We start from the raw sequence: 16,348 nt of genomic DNA on the forward strand, positions 1-16,348 counted from the left end.
CCCGATGACCGTCATGGCATATTATCACAACAGTACCAGTACATTGGGTCAAAGGCCCAGAAGTCAACTGAGTCCCATCCACGGACAGTATGGTGTCAGCCTTTTGCCTTCTTTGGGTAGGCACCCCTATCCATTGAGCCATAGTGATGTCCATGTAATTGCCTACAGCTCTGCAGTCGATATACGCTTCCAAGGCGTGCATGCATTGTGGCTGCTCGGGGCAGAGTAGGATGACTGGTGTTGTAATATGCGAGACCGCTGACGTCTCTCCCTGTCCCAACAAGCCGGTCTCTACTCTTGTCGAGCCAAGTCGTTTTCTGATGGCTCTGGTGGCTCTGTCGTGGCTTCCATTGCCCCTAAAGGTTTCCGAGTTGTTTTGTTTGGGCATTCTTTCAAGAAATGTCCTGCTTTGCGGCAGTACAAACATAGTTGTTGTTTTCTACGTCGCTCTCTTTCCTCCTTGGTCAGTGGGCCACGAATACTCCCCCACTGCATCGGTTCTGGTGCGTTGTCAGTGGCCAGTGGCGTGTCCCGAGGACGGACATACAAGGGACGGCTTTCAAAACGGGCCCGGTCGGACCTCCTTTCCTGAGATCTATGATCAAGCTGGACCACCAAGTCTATATACTCAGCACATCAATCAGGCGGATTCACGACCTGAGCAAGAACATCTTTCAACTCGTTTCATAAACCTCGATAGAACAGGGTGGTCCTCTTGTCCTCCGGCCAATTAGTTTCAGCCACCAAACGATTAAATGCTGTGATGTATACCAATAGATCTTGTGATCCCTGCCGGAGACCTAGTAGCTCCGCATCCAGAGCATGACCCCGAGTGCAGTGGGAGAAGAGTTTATCCATTTCTTGTTGAAACTGTGTAAAGTTATGTAGAACGGGATCATCTCGATCAACCAACGGTACCGACCAACTACCGGCATGTCCTCCTAGGTATGATAGAGCAAAGGCTACCATTGTTTGGTCCGTCGGAAATGCTCCTGGTCGGCATAAGAAATGGAGCCGACACTGCATCATGAACACTCTATATTTCAGTGGGTCACCCAAGGATCTTTCCAGTGGAGCCAAAGGGACAGTAACTCGAGTAGTTACCTGTATCTGGGAGGTTGCTGTTGCCCCTTCTGCTGAACTTGGCAATGGGGTTTGTCCTGCCCGTGTACTGGTGAGGCGTCTTGCCAGTTCTTCAGTCCTCTTCCGGTTCACCACCAACTCTTTCCTTACAGCACTGGTCTCCTAGCGTGCTGCATGCACCTCAGCTCTTAATTCGCAGCAAAAGGGCCAACTGGTGGACCTCTGAAACCACGGCTCTGGCGCAAAGCAAGAACGTGGGCTTAGCGTTCTGTAAAGCTTACCTCTGGGGCCCTGCAGGATTGCCTGGTCCGGCCTGTCGACGGGTGCTGGTCCGGTCTGTGCACACCTCCTGATGTTGCCCAAAGCTCTCCCTCCCCTCTGCTCACTGTAGGTTCCAAACACCCAGTGGTCAGAGAGGCAGGAGTGATCTGGAAGGCTTGGTTCTGGTTTGCGTTGCGCCTCCAGGCGTCTTCACCAATGTCTTTCCAGTTGTGATTATGCTGTTGCCCAGTTTCCTTCACTGAGGCTTCTACCAGTTCAGTTCTATTTCGCCCCAGTTCCTTCACTGAAACAAGGTGGATAACTAGTTGCTCCACTAGGTCAGTGGATTGCCCAGTCCAGCTGCGACACCCACTATCCATCCTTCCGGTATGGTAAATGTTCCAATGTACTAATGTCTTTCTGCTTTTTCCCCTCAGGCACGGTATTCAGGGGTCGGCATGGAGGTTGCAGCTCCCTTTCCTGAGCCCAGCTGACTTGGTAAGTAATGCGCGGGTGGTGGGCGGGATGAGAACGGTTACAACGATCTCCGCTTGCCCTTATGTCTTTTTTGTGTCTTTTTCAGATGTTGCGGTGCGTGGAAAGCAGAGGCGCAAGAAGAATACAGCGGATGATGAGAGAACAGAGCCGGAAGAAGTCTGTGGTCTGCACGCATTCCGGTGAGTATTTCAATGGATCTTGCTTCGCACCGCATAAGTTTGTGCTGCTCTGGCCTTGACACGTAGTGCAGGACTGGTTTCAGGATGTCTTGACACGTAGTGCAGAGCTGGTTTCTCACGAGGAGCTCCGGGACAGGCAAGTGTCACGCTGGCAGCCGGAGAAAACGATAAACACTGGGTGTTGCCCAGGGCGGGGTTTAAATAGCCCTGGGCCCTCGCAGAACCACTAGACCATCAGGGAAACTTGTATTATGGCCCCCTAGCGGCCATGTTGAATCCTGTTAACGGATCCAGTCTCTAGGGCCATTTTGGAAAGGGTTACACAGGCAACAGCCTGGAGTTGCACCAGGCAGCTACCTTCTCAGTCCAGGTTCTTCGTTGAGCCTTGGGATTGGTCCGGATCATGACATGAACGACCCTCTCAGGTCCAACTGGGGTCTTCCCTCTCTTCTAGTTCTCTCCCTTCTTGTGGTGTTCCCCAGGGGTCTAACCTCTCTCCGTGGCTCTTCAACCACTACCTGGCACCTCTTGCCCACTGCATCGCTCCTTTCTGCTCAAATGTTCAATGTTATATGGATGACACTCAGCTCCGCTCTTGTTCAGGCTCCACTCAACCACCTCTGCTTCTTCTCTCATACCAGACTGTCTTGCTGCAATTCAGAAATGGTGTGCCGCCAATGATCTCTGCCTTAATGCCAGTAAGACTGAGATCCTCCTCATTGGGACCACCACTCCCTCCTTTCCTCTCTCTCTCTATGGCCACCCACTCTGGGCCCTCTTCCTGCTACTTCCTGTGAGGCTAAGAACATTGGTGTCCTCTTCAACTCTACCCTCTTCTCCTCTCCTCGCTGAAGTTTCTAAGAAGTCAAACTATAAACTGCACCTCCTCAGAGGTATTCTTCCTTTTCTCACTTTCACCCAGAAGCTCACTGTCTCCAGGTTCTCTCTAGGCTTGCTATTGTGACAGCCTCTTTCTAAATCTTCCTGCCTCTACTGTTCGACCTTTACAACTTATCCAGCCCAGGGATCGTATCTCTCCAGCTCTGAAATCTCTTCACTGGCTCCCTGTGGCTGCAAGGATCAACTTCAAGACCCTCTGTATTGTCCACAAGGCTGTTTGGGCCCTGAGAACACTCTAACTCCAACTTTCTCTTACAAAACATCTTCCTTCTCGAGTTCTCCGCTCACCTACCTCTAACTCTCTGAGGGTCAGACGCTTCTCCAAGCAGAGAGTTGGAGGCATATCTATCTCTTCCTTGGCTGGGGCCTCTCTCTGGAACAGCCTCCCTGCCGCTCTCAAACTTGAGCAGAACCACCTCCGGTTCTGGAGGCAACTCAAGACCTTCCTTTTCGCTTTTGCTTTCTCTCTTCCTCTCCCCTGCTGATGCACCTGACTCCTCCACGCACTGGTCACCTGGTCACCCTCTGAACTCGGGCCCAGGCTCCTGCATGTCCAGTTTCCCTCACACTGCCTCTGGGGTCCCCAGCACTTAAGAGTCTGTATTTGCAACCCTACAGTCCCTTCTCTCTGCACTTATGAGCCACCCGTTGGCTGCACTTGTGAGTTAACTGCACATCCCTCTCCTGCTTCGCCCTGGCACTTATCCCCTTCCCTCTTCCACACACTTGCATGATCTGAATGAACCCAGGCCTAGTAAGATCGTTATTTTGTCCTATCTTGTTTCCCGCTCCTTGCCTTGTCACACCTAGAAACACTTGTGTAAAGGCACGTTATAAATGCCACATCATATCATATCAATAGTTTCTTTTGCACAAGAATACAGCACCACCTAAGCGCTGAAAAATCTCTTTTTTCCCCTGGTTGCGCATTTGTCAGCAATGGCTGTGGTGACTCTAGTAAACGTGCACCTGACAACCCACCTCTCACCCACATAGAGACAGGGCCTCATTACACGGACGGCGGTAAGGGTTAACGGTCACCGTTAATGGCAACGGTGACCGTTAACCCTTACCGCCGTACTACGAGGTCCCTTTGCGGGTTGAAGGATTTAACGCCTGCTTCTTGCATGCGTTAATATCCAACCCGCTAAGGGACCTCGGAGCTAATTACGGCACCGCAAAATTGCGGTGCCGTAATTAGCGCCTTCCCCATTTCCATAGAGCCCTATGGGGCAGAAATGGGAATGGGGAAGGGCAATGGCGGAAAGGGGATTTACCGCCCCTCCAACCTTGGAATGGGGCGGTAAATCCCCTTTCCGCCAAGGCGGTGCCGGTATTTTACCGGCATGGACCAAGGTGCTAATAGCACCTTGGTCCACCGCCTACCGTGTAATGAGGCCCACAGACACAGTGAGACACAGTAAGACAGAGAGAGAAAGAGAGTACAGAGAGTTTAGGATGTGCTGTTATGCCGGCCAGAGGTAGTGCATTTTAAAATGCACAGAAATGCTCTGATATACACAATTGGGTATGTTTCGATGCATTCCACATGCTAGTTTAAGGCTTGGAGACCACCAATGTTATTATATGTCTGATGCAGCAGGCTATATTGAGCATAGAATAATTGTGTGTGTGTGTGTCATTGGGCCTCATTACACGGATAGCGGTATTAGCACATGGACCAAGGTGCTATTAGCAACTTGGTCAATGCCGGTAAAATACCGGCATCGCCTTGGTGGAAAGGGGAATTACCGCCCCATTCCAAGGTTGGCGGGGCGGTAATTCCCCCTTCCATCACTGCCCTTCCCCATTCCCATTTTTGCCCCATAGGGCATAATGGGAAAGGTGCTAATTACGGCACCGCAATTTTGCGGTGCCGTAATTAGCACCAAGGTCCCTTAGCGGGTTGGTTTTTAACGCCTGCAAAAAGCAGGCGTTAAAGCACCAACCCGCTAAGCAACCTCGTAGTAAAGCGGTAATGGTTAACGGTCACCGTTACCATTAACGGTGACCGTTAACCATTACCGCCATCCGTGTAATGAGGCCCATTGTCTCGTTCTTTGACGAACCAAATTCCGAACACTTTTCCATCCTGCCTTGTGCCTCCATTCTCTGTTTTAGCGTTATTTTTGAGGATTTCGCTTTTGACTAAGACCACATCAATACTTGTTTAAGTATTACAGGCCAATCATAATCTCATGCTAGCTCTGCTCAAATAGAGGCCTGCTTGGGCACAACACATGTAGTTTTGGACCATGCAGAAGTTACCTTTATATATCATCGCGCCTTGCTGCTTAGCAGCGTGTGCCTTACGTGCTGAACCTTCTGTTTATTATACACAGAGCTTCCTGTCTTACATTTTTACTAATTTTTACAAATAAATACAGATGCAAATCCCTCTTTTTGTTTTCAGAATGTCTTTTAAAAAACGGATGCAAAGGAAATTAGGTCTCGCTTGACTCTACAAGTTGTCTGTTATGTCTTGCAGTCTGAGCAAAGCAAGATCGCAAGTTTTTCCCCTTTGCATTAATTTAAAGGGCTACAGAGATGTTGTTCAGGACGACAACTATAGCAGAGGCAGCAGTTCGTTTTTAAGGCGAAAATAGATCCTGGCTTCATGTGCAGGGAGCCAGATTCAAATTCAAGAGCGTCTCGACCCTGATTGCTCCAGCTTCTAAGTGCTGCAAAAATTGCCATCAATACCACTAGGAAGTCCTTGTACTCAATTTATCAAAAGGGGTGCAGTGGTTGCAGAGCTGAGCTGGCCCAAACTGACAGGTGAATTGAACCTCTGCCACATGGCACCCTGTTCTCAGGATGAGAACCGTAGCGCTTGAGTCAGCCGCTTGACAACACTCGGGAGCTAACCTCAATTTAACAGTGGAATAAGTGTGGAAGAATACAACATGCAGATTATCGTATTTACAGTGGTGCACAAAAGAAATACGGACAAGGCAGATACACTGTCAAAAATATAAATATGGTTGAACACAGATGGAAATTTGGACACAAATGTATAATTTAGGAGCCTTTATTTAAAAATATTTGATTGCCAATTTAGAAGTATCATGATTGGTTAACAAAGATATAAAGGAATAGTGTTAGGTAGGATTTGGTGCAATCACACTCTGTGAGACTGCACAAGACTTATCTGATTGGTATTAGGTAACCCACCATTTGGTACAGGTCTGTACTACACAAGTTGGTAGTGTAACTGAGCAGCCAGGCCTAGCTCAAGAGGGGTCAATGTGAGCTGTAGAGCTGTACAGAATAAATCCGCCAATACAAGTAACACTTACACCCAAGGTTTCAGTTATGAATATATATATATGTATTTATTTACACATCAGTTTTAGTTAAGCATTCTTTAAAAAAAGGCAATTGTTTGTAACAGTCAAGCAAACTGGGATCTCTTTACGACGTCAGTAAAGTTGGTGAATACTCTTTGGACATGCTAATACATTTCTCCTACACCCTGAAGGGACTTTAATAACAAGGATAGTATTGCATTTATCTTAAACACCAATATACTTTCTAGACTCTTGATTTCAGGAAAGAAGGGTTATGGAAATAGAAAGGTTAGAACAACTTTCTCATAACAGAAGACATTTTGAATCCTCTAAGCAGTAAAAGCATTCAACAAATTACAACTTATGAAGGGACAATCAATACCAAAGTCAATAGATTAGAAGGGTGCCTTTATGGAGTCAGGGCAGCAAAAGGCAATTGGACCGAGTCGATAGTTCTGCTGCACTTCTTGGATAAAGTCTTTCAGAAAGTCAGATATTTCAAAAAGATCACTAAAGGCGCACAAGCTGTTCAGCCTGTGCAAGGGGAGGTTAAATCAACTCAAAAAGGTAAGACAGTGCACTTCTCAACTGAGAAAGCAAGACTTATGACAATAAGGTAAATACCCCAAGCACCCACAGTACCTCTGTTTTGAAGAAAGTGTTCCAGCTGGATTCCTCCTTGCTCCAGCGAAGCAGACCCGTGTTCCTGAGCCTGAGTCATGGGGATAAGAGGGAGGATGTCTGGTGGGCTTCTGCAGCAGTTCTTGGGAGAGGACTTCATCAGCTATGAATTTTCTTGGATTCAGCAGCTCATCGTGGTTTCAGCGCCTCGCAAACAGCACTGATGCAGAACGAATATCCCTTGTTGGACTTTCCTTGCTTCCTTGGCTCTGAACTCTGGTGAGGGGACTCTGGTGAGGGATTTTCTGCTTCTGGAGTGTCCTTAGGAGGGTCCTGGAGCTTTTGGCCAGATTCATTCCGCGGAAGACGTTGCACTCGATAATGGACACTCGACCCCTGGCATTGGGCTTCAGCAGCACTGGAGAGGCACAGCAAGTTGGGGATTGTGCCCAAGTGGAGTTCTTCACAGGGCTAGTTGGTCCCACAAGCCCAAGGGGAGAAGTCATTCAGCCCGGAGCTTCTCTGACGATGCGAAAAGGACGTCGGCACAGCAGCTGGGCTTCATCAGGCACTTCGAGATCCAGGCGGTTGCAGCGGGCTTCTCGTCACGATTTATTTTTCAGATTTATTTTTCAGATGTTTCTTCAAGTGGTCCCACGAAGCTCGCCTTTTAAGCTTGTGCTCATTCATTCACAGCCCTAGGCTGACAAACACCCAGCAGGGTGGCTGTCCTTCCCGGAAAGCCAGCTGGTCAATCAGGACTGGTTTCGATCAGGCACACCTAGAGACAAAGGTCAGGGGAGGTTCGGGACCCTCCCTCACTTCCTGTCCTTCCAGACACACTGGAGCCGCCAAAGGCAAAACACACAAAGGGCTCAAACCTGTCTCAATTTTCAGAATAAAAGCCAAGAAAGACAGAAGCAGAAAATCACGATAAAAGAAGACAGGGGCCATTTTCACAAAATGGATGCCGATGGGTGCTCTACTGCAGCTGAGGGTTCAGCATGCAGTAAAAATGCACGTTGGTAGTAAAAAGTAAACCACTTCCACAAGCCATTTAAAGTAGTGACGTTAACAAAAAATGTTACATTAGAAAGTAGGATAAGGGGCTAGTAAGTAACTCCCCAGCACTCCACATAAAAAGGTGTGTGCTGGAACTACATAGAAAAAAGGGTAAAATCAATTTCACCTTACTATTCTTGGGAACAGTAGTTCGCCAAAGAAAAGGTATTCAAGCCTTAAGAGAAATCCATGGGACTTCTCAGTGACACTGCACTGAGGGTGCCGTGTGTCACCATACAAAAAGCAGATGCTTATGGAGTTTATCAGACTCCAAAAACAGTGAAAACATACAATCCTAGTCAGGGAAAAACTCAAGAGGGAGTGAGAAAAAGGTCCCACTCACTCAGGAGTTAAAATGAAAAAGTCCTAAATCAAGCAAAAGAGCTGGGGCGCTCTAAGGTGGGAGGAAACCAGCACATAAATGACAATTCTCCCTAACAAATATGACTTCTAAAGTGGTAGTTACCACCCCAGAGTTACATTTTGTAGTCATTTCTATTTACTCTGGTTCTTGCTGGATCATTCGAAGGGTACCTGTTGTTTTGTAAAATAAGAGTTTATGCTGCGATCAAGGAGGCCCTGGGTCTGGTTTGTTTATGTGAACATCAGCGATCATTTCAAAATGCTGCCAGTGACTCGTGTTTGTATGTTTGTTTTGGCTGAATGTTACCGACGTGCTCCAGCTAAAAGAAAGAGTGTACCATTATACTCTTTGTTAAATACAGCAACAGAAGTATTTGGAGGAGGCGCTCAGAACCACCACAGTTTACCTTCCTCGATACTAGGAACTGGAGCGCTCTAGAAGTTGCCAAAGTAAAGATACACGTCAGGAGGCATGCGCGCGAATCACCTGGTAAAAGAGCAGGGCACATGTGTATGCGAATGCGCCAGTTGAATGTAAGTTTCTGCAGTGTTCTGGAGGCTCCTTACCTTTACGTTGCACCCCAAACATGGGATGTTAGTATCTTGATAGTTCCTTGAATTCTATGTAAGGTTGGAAACAGTTTAAACAAATATGGAATTCTCCCCCAAATATCAGTTAACGACAACACCCAGGAAAAGTTAGAGGCCCCATTCATGGATTTTTTTGCACGGTTCAAAGTGACTTTGCACTGTTGAAAAGTGACTTTGCACTGCCAACACAAACCCTGATTCATGGTACTGTGCATCGTGTATTTTTGCATTGCAAAGTCATTTTGTAGTGCAAAAATTACTTTGTACTGACTTTTCACTGCAAAAATACACTTTGAGCAGCTCCATGAATCAGGGTTTGTGTGAGCAAAGTAAAGTCACTTTTTAGCAGTGCAAAGGCACTTTGAATTGCGCAATAAATTCCATGAATTGGGCCCAAAATGTCGTATTGTTTGTGAGTGGATGCACTAGAGCATACATGGTGCAAGAGCATGCCTGGAAAGCAAAGGTACTACGTGTTCTTACTTGGGTTTAGTCCTTAACGTCACGTGCCTAGCCTCCCACAGAGACAAGCTCTGTTACCCTGTGTGATCTTGCACAATCCTGTTTCAGGTTATGTGGAAAAAGTCTGTGCCCAGACTTGCTCTCAGTTTAAACTGAATACATCCCTCAACATGTGGTGTTCTTGTGGGTCTATGTGGGACCCTCTGGCTGCCAACAAGGCTGACTGAATCCGCCCGCAGGTCGGAGCAGCCTACGTTTTTTTCAGGAGGGCCAATCAAAATCATTGAATCTCCAAACGAGATTCAGTGCACTTTGGGAGGTTCGAGAGCCTTATAAAACGACCAAATCACTTTTGATTAATGTTTGTGGAATATGTTAGGCTCAAAGAGCGGGGGTGCACAGGCCAAGCCCTCAAGCTGTATTTCAGAGTTGTGTAGGCTTTTGCAGTATTTTGGTGATTTTTTTCTACCAGTGCATTAGATTGAAGTGATTTTTGTCTCTTTTGTACACTTTGATAAATGATACAAGAAAAGTTTAAAATGACTACTAAGACGTTACCATGGCAAGTCCTTCGCAATAACCTGGCTCAAGTAAATTATCTATGAGACTAGTTAACAAACACATGGGTACGGGTTGAAGGATTCAAACGACATGCACATCACCAGGAGGGACAATGGAGGTGCCATCTCTTGATACCAGGAGCATTTTCCCATTATTATGGCCGTATAAATTGATGGGGTTGGGTGGGGTGGACCATATCCCAAGACATATTGATACCTCCCATGGTCTATAAGGCTATTAGCACATGGTGGTTTGGTGGTAGTAGCAATACATGTTTTGGAGTTTTTGTGATGAAGTAACAAAGGTTAATTTAAGAGTCAGTAAAGTAAATAGTTGAGTTTTTAAATGACATGTGGTTTTATTTTGTAGTATTTAAATAACATGGTATTCTTCATAAGATAAGCATTTTAATTGCAACTTGGTTGAACTGGGGTTGTGTAAAAGAAAACAGTTTCTCTGTAAGAAAGTGAAAGCATTTCCCAATGTTTTAGCTTTCTCTTTCATGTGTTAGATAGCATGTTGCTTCAAAAAAAGTCCCTCACAGGGAGGAAATGCCTTGATGAAAAAAATCTTGCCTAGAAAAATCTTTCCCTGCCTGCTTCTCAAGACAGAATGTTCAGGATGCAGTCAATACCAGTAGCTATTGACTGCACTCTAAACATTCTGATTGGCTGAGAGGAGGTCCAAAACGATCTCAATGTGCTAATAATGCATATTGCATCTGCTGCTTCTCTCTAGATCAGATGTGCCCGACATAAAGCGCCATTGATAGGGCCGGTGTTTTTAAAAAAAAACATTTTTAATTGATTTAGCTGACAAGTCAACCTTTCAATTTATACAAAATATACATTACATTATTATGTACAGTTAAGATACATTTCGTAATACACAATATGCCAAGAAAAACAAAAGAAATAAAAAAAATATTTTTTACAGTTCATCTCACAATATATCCTTACATCAACCAATTAGTTAACAGTTTTCTAGGCATTTTACCCTTCCAAGATCTTATTTTCTGACAACTTTAGAGATTCCAAGTATTTCCCAATAGCCACTTCGATTGTTGTTCACTGACAATGAAAAAGCACCTCCCACATTATATCTGAGGTCATAAAACAATAATCAAGAAATAAATTTGCAAATGTGTCACTCGAAAATCTCTAAGTACGTGACATTGGGCCTCATTCCGAGGTTGGAGGTAAGGTACAAACCATGCCGGTAATGATTTACCGGCATGGATTTCCGCTCCATGCCATTCTGACCCTTCAGACCGTAAATTACGGCACCGTAAACAACAATGTCGTAATTTACGGCCTTGGGTCGCGCGCGCACACCACTATGGCGTAATCAACGGCATGGCGTAAACCGGAGCTGATCGCAAGTAAGGAGCACACGTAAATAACGGTCTCCTTAAGGCCGTAAAGTACCTTACCGGCATGGAGTACATACAGGCATCTCAGAGAAGGAGTTAAGAACACTGAGCAGTGGTTTCCACAGCCACAGGTGCACACAATCAGCACAGGTGTAGCCAATGGAGTCTGGCACAGCCCAAAATGAGCATACCCACACACCACACCCTCTCCCACACCAAGATGATACCAATAGTAGTGGCACAACTGGAGCTGGAGGCATTGCTTACAAGGCAGTAACAACAACAACCACAGCCCCAACCACAGAGGACACACAGGAGGAGACGGAGGGTGAGACAGGCCCAGCATGCACCACCAGTGCATCTACCGTTACCACGCCGGCAGCCTCCAATCCCTCGCATCTGAGCCACCTCCTTCAACCTAACACCACATCAGATCCACACCCTGTACCGGCTTGACCATGACACCATCACCACAATAGTGGACCTGATACATAGTGAGTTTCATAGAATAAAGCTCTGCCATCCCCCCTCCACTGAAGGTAGTGACTGTGCTCCACTTCCTTGCCACAGGCACCTACCGGCACACAGTGGGGCACATGCATGGTATATCACAACCCTTATTTACCCGGATACTGAACCAAGTGCTGGATGCCCTCCTCAAGCACACAAGGGACTACATATACCTACCACGGACTCCCCAGGATGCAAATGTTGCCTTCCATGCACTGTGAGACATCAAATGACACCTGCGCAATGATCAATGTCCACTCCGTTTTACATTATGAACAACCAGTGTATTGAATAATTGCCATGAAACGTGTACAACAAAACCTCCACCACCCCCCCCCCCCAACTCCCAAACACACCCTCACTCCCCTCCCCCTCACCCACAACAACCCCAGAATAGTGCCATAAGGCCAAAATAGGCCACATGTGTGTGCCAGCATGTTCAAGGCGTGCCCCCAGAGCCAGGGGGATCCATGTTGGGCCGGCGCAATGTACGCAATGAGCGTCGGAGCGGGCTGGTCTGGGTGGAGGAGCACTGTGACGGTGTGTCCTCCCGCTGGGGCTGTCGTGTGGGAGGTGCAGCCTCCAGGGCATCCGCGATGCGTCCCAGGACCGCACACAACCTATTGCTGCTGTCAGTGACCGCCTGACGCATCTGCCTTAGCTCATCCACCCACTCCACCCTGCCCTGGCGGGTGTCCTCCATGAACACATTGATGAGGTCCGTCAGCTGATGTGCACGTGGTTCATCAATGTATGTAGGTACATTCCTGGCGGGTCTTGGGCCTACCTGCCCTGGCATGGCCTCAACTGGTGGAATAGGTCCAGGATCTGCCGGAGCACTACGGCCAGGTGTTTCCTGCTCCACAGAGTCACTGCTTGATGGCAGGGGGACATTGGTGGGCTCCGGGGTGTGGACTGTGGGGTAAAAGTCCTCCTCAGTGGCACCACAGATCGATAAGGGGCTGTCTACATTCTCCTGGGTGGCCGTAGCTGCGCTAATTGCATAGATCGCTGCATTCACATTTCTGTAATTTGGGGTTTGTGGCCCTCTGGGCGTTGCAACAGTACTAGTACATATGAATGTGAATTGAATGTACGCATGTGTACGCATGTGTCGGAGTGACTCATCCTGCCATAGTAATGTGCAGTCTGGCTCACACACTGCCGAACCTGATGCACAATGTGCATGATGGAATGTGCAAGTTACTGCACTATGGCTGATGTGTGTTATGTACTTGCACTTGGCCCTTGATTGCGTTGCAGTTAACTCTGCATTAGTTGGATGGGGGGGTGGCTACATGACAAGGTGCCTTTTATGGCCCTTGGGGGAGTCTACATCATGCAATTGCCATTGGCAGTGTTGGCAGTGTTGACTTTGGACACTCACCTCCATCGGCAGACGACGTTGCCCCGCAGTCCATTTCACCGATGCCCTCTATGCATTCCGTGCCAATCATTGCGGCGCATGTCTCCTCCCATGGCTCAAGTCGCACAGGGGAACTTGGGCCCCCTCCAGTCTGCATGGCCTGACTCCTGTTGGCAGTGAGGAGTCCCCGCACCCGCACCCGCAAGTCATCCCACCGCTTGCGGCAGTCCTTGGGGGTGCGAGGGGTGGAGCCTACAGCGCTCATCCTTTGGGCGGTTTCTGCCCAGATGTTCTTTTTGCGGATAGTGGACTCCCTCCGCATGTCAGGGCTGAACACCACGTCAGCGTGTTCTGCCAGGTAGTCCACCATGACCTGGAGCTCATCAGGGCAGAATCGCTTCTTGCGGAGCCGGTCCGCAGACTTCTTAGGTGCTTTAGGCATAGTTCCTGGGTTCCTGATGCTTTCCCCAACTTCGGATTGCTCCCAAGGGTGCTGCCTGATTAGGATGGCAATGGATTGTGTTTTTAAAGATGGCCGCCGCGCTCCTTCCCGTTCCTGTGCGATGACGTAATTTCCGGTTCTGTTGTTTTGCGGTGACCGTAATTTACGGGATCCGTAAATTACGGTCCCCATTATTTACTGTCGCTGCTGCTTCCATGGCGGTGTTGTAATGTACGTGTCGCAGCAGGCCGGTAGGGGTCTTTCGGGGGGTTTTGCGGCATGCCGCTAGGTACTTTTCCGGCATGGCGAAAAGCGCGTGTCCGCGAGGTCGGAATGGGACGCAATTAGCGGTCTGTCACCTTGCCGGAGTCGTACTTTCCGCCATGCCGGAAACGACCGGTACTTACCTCCAACCTCGGAATGAGGCCCATTCTGTTAACAGGTGTTTTAGTGTTCCTAGATGCTCATACTTTTTGCAAAATCTGCAATAATTACAGGGCGTGTGTAAGTTCTTACATTTGCTTCCCCTTGCCTCTCGTCCCCAACCCAAAATAAAGACAAAACAATCGTTTCTCGTTTCTATTCCTTTGTTTTCAAAACCTAAAATACGCTCCCATTTGTGTGTAAACCAAGGAATCCTTCATGTGTTTTAGTCGCCACCTTAGTGTGCCCAAGAACCCTATGTGAATCCATATGCCTGCCTCAGTCAATAACTTGACTTTGATGTTGTTCTCTAGTTTGAGTTTCTTTCTAAGAAAGTAAATGAAATAATGAAATGATGAAGGGAGGTAGTACTTTATATTTGGAGGGAGGGTGAATGATGAAGAGGAGGTTTATTTTTTCAAAGGATGAAGGTGCTAAATGCCCAGAGCCGGTGTTGTCTGAGGTGGGAGATTCATTAGGGGATGGCTTGGAATGGGGAGAGAAGGCAGTGCTGACAATTGCGGGTTTGACACTGCCACATGGAGAGAAGACAAATCAGGAGAAAGGGCTGGCCAGAGAGGTTTATCATTGCCATAGGTGGAAATGGTGGAGGCTGTGCTTAAGTTCTAGGATGGTGCCAAGAGATTAACTGCCTGCAGAAAGTAGTGGAAACAGCTCTCCATCATCTGCAGTAGAGTCGCCCCTTGAGATGCCACCTCCAAGCAGCATCTCATTAATGTTGATGAGCATCGAAGATCATAGCCTGAGATTTCAGCTGTCAGAGGTTTAATTCAGCAAAAGCATGTTCCCTGAACAAGAAGTGCCTACGGTCTGCCCACCCCACCTCAGGTCGGACCTAGAGGAAACCACAATTGTCAAGGAGGAGGAGAAATATCAAGGTGTCACTCCTTCAATTTAACACTTTGACTTTGGAGACCCTGACTTCCTGCAGAAGGGCCAAGACCCGAAGGAAGAGTGGTACCCACCAACAGCACTGAAGCACAGGAAAGAAGCACCAGAATCCTCCTCTGCACCAGCAGCCACCAGTGGACTACAGACACGTTGACCAGGCCAGCAGCAGCCACAGCCGGAACATCATCCACCACTCCTGGGCCGGACCAGCTCCCACTAACAGACCGGATACAGAAAATTGTCCTGACATGGAAGTGAGATAAATTCCTATTAATTACTCATTGTCATAGGTCAACAAGTGTTCTAATGTATCTATAACACTTCCTAGTTGTTTAAATCAAAATCTAGCTAAATTATAGTCCTGGAAAAGAAGCACATTGACAGATGCATTGGTATTTTTAAAACTTGCACTCTGCTAACATGATTTAGTCTGCATTTATTTTCGCAAGATGGATACATGTGTTTATAAAGCTAAGACATACATATGTGTGCTGCTCTGCATGTAAAACAAAAATTGTTAAAGCAATATACAGAAAGAATTCACATGGACATGCATAAAACAAGAAAGAATCATATATAGAAAACATAAGCATCACACGATGTTAGAAATCACTAACTAGACACAGCATACTTAACACTTAAAATTCTGGCACATCGATCAAATCAAGGGCACAGGGGTATATGTTATGCTCAGTTCTATTCACTACGTTTGTGCAGCCAATCTACTGTGTTCATTAATAAATCATATGGGGCTATATGTTTCGGCGGTGATGTCAGAGAAGTACTGCCTTCCTCAGGAACAAAACAGAATATTTTAGTGACCCCTGAGGAACAAAGAATAAAAATTGAATAAGTAACAAATGCACCATAGAAGAAAGGCTTGGGCTCACATCCACCAGCCACCACCATGTGACTACCAAGTCCATTTACCTCCATGAAATAAGATTAAAATCAATTTTAAAGTGAAAAAAGCACCTAGGTGTTTTCCTCCACTGATAGAAAGGATAGGAAAACTTAACCAGAGTCATGTATTTTAAATTCTAAATTTTCTGCGAGTCATGTGAGGGGTCTACCCACAGGACAGACTTACCCTCTCAGGACGAGGTGTAGACCTTGCTCAGAATTTGGGCCTGTGCTGAGTGGGGAGCAGGACAGTCTCCAGTTTATAGACAGAATAAAGGATGTTCAAACCACTTGAGTATTGTGACTTGCACTTAGTTGGATTACATTACAATAGCAAGTATACTACACAGGCATAATTAGCTATACAGAAATGTCCCCAGCCACCACTACTGGAACAGATGCTGTCATCTCTGTACCAGCAGCAGCCACTGGTGGAACAGCGCTAGCCACCACAGATCAGCAGCTGCTGCTGCTATACTATCAGCCATCTCTGTCGGACCAGCAGCCACTATCGCCAGACCCTCACCCACCACTGCCAGACCACTAGCT

The sequence above is a fragment of the Ambystoma mexicanum genome, chromosome 9, assembly GCF_040938575.1.
Source record: "Ambystoma mexicanum isolate Mex_15411 chromosome 9, UKY_AmexF1_1, whole genome shotgun sequence".
NCBI classification, from domain to species: domain Eukaryota; kingdom Metazoa; phylum Chordata; class Amphibia; order Caudata; family Ambystomatidae; genus Ambystoma; species Ambystoma mexicanum.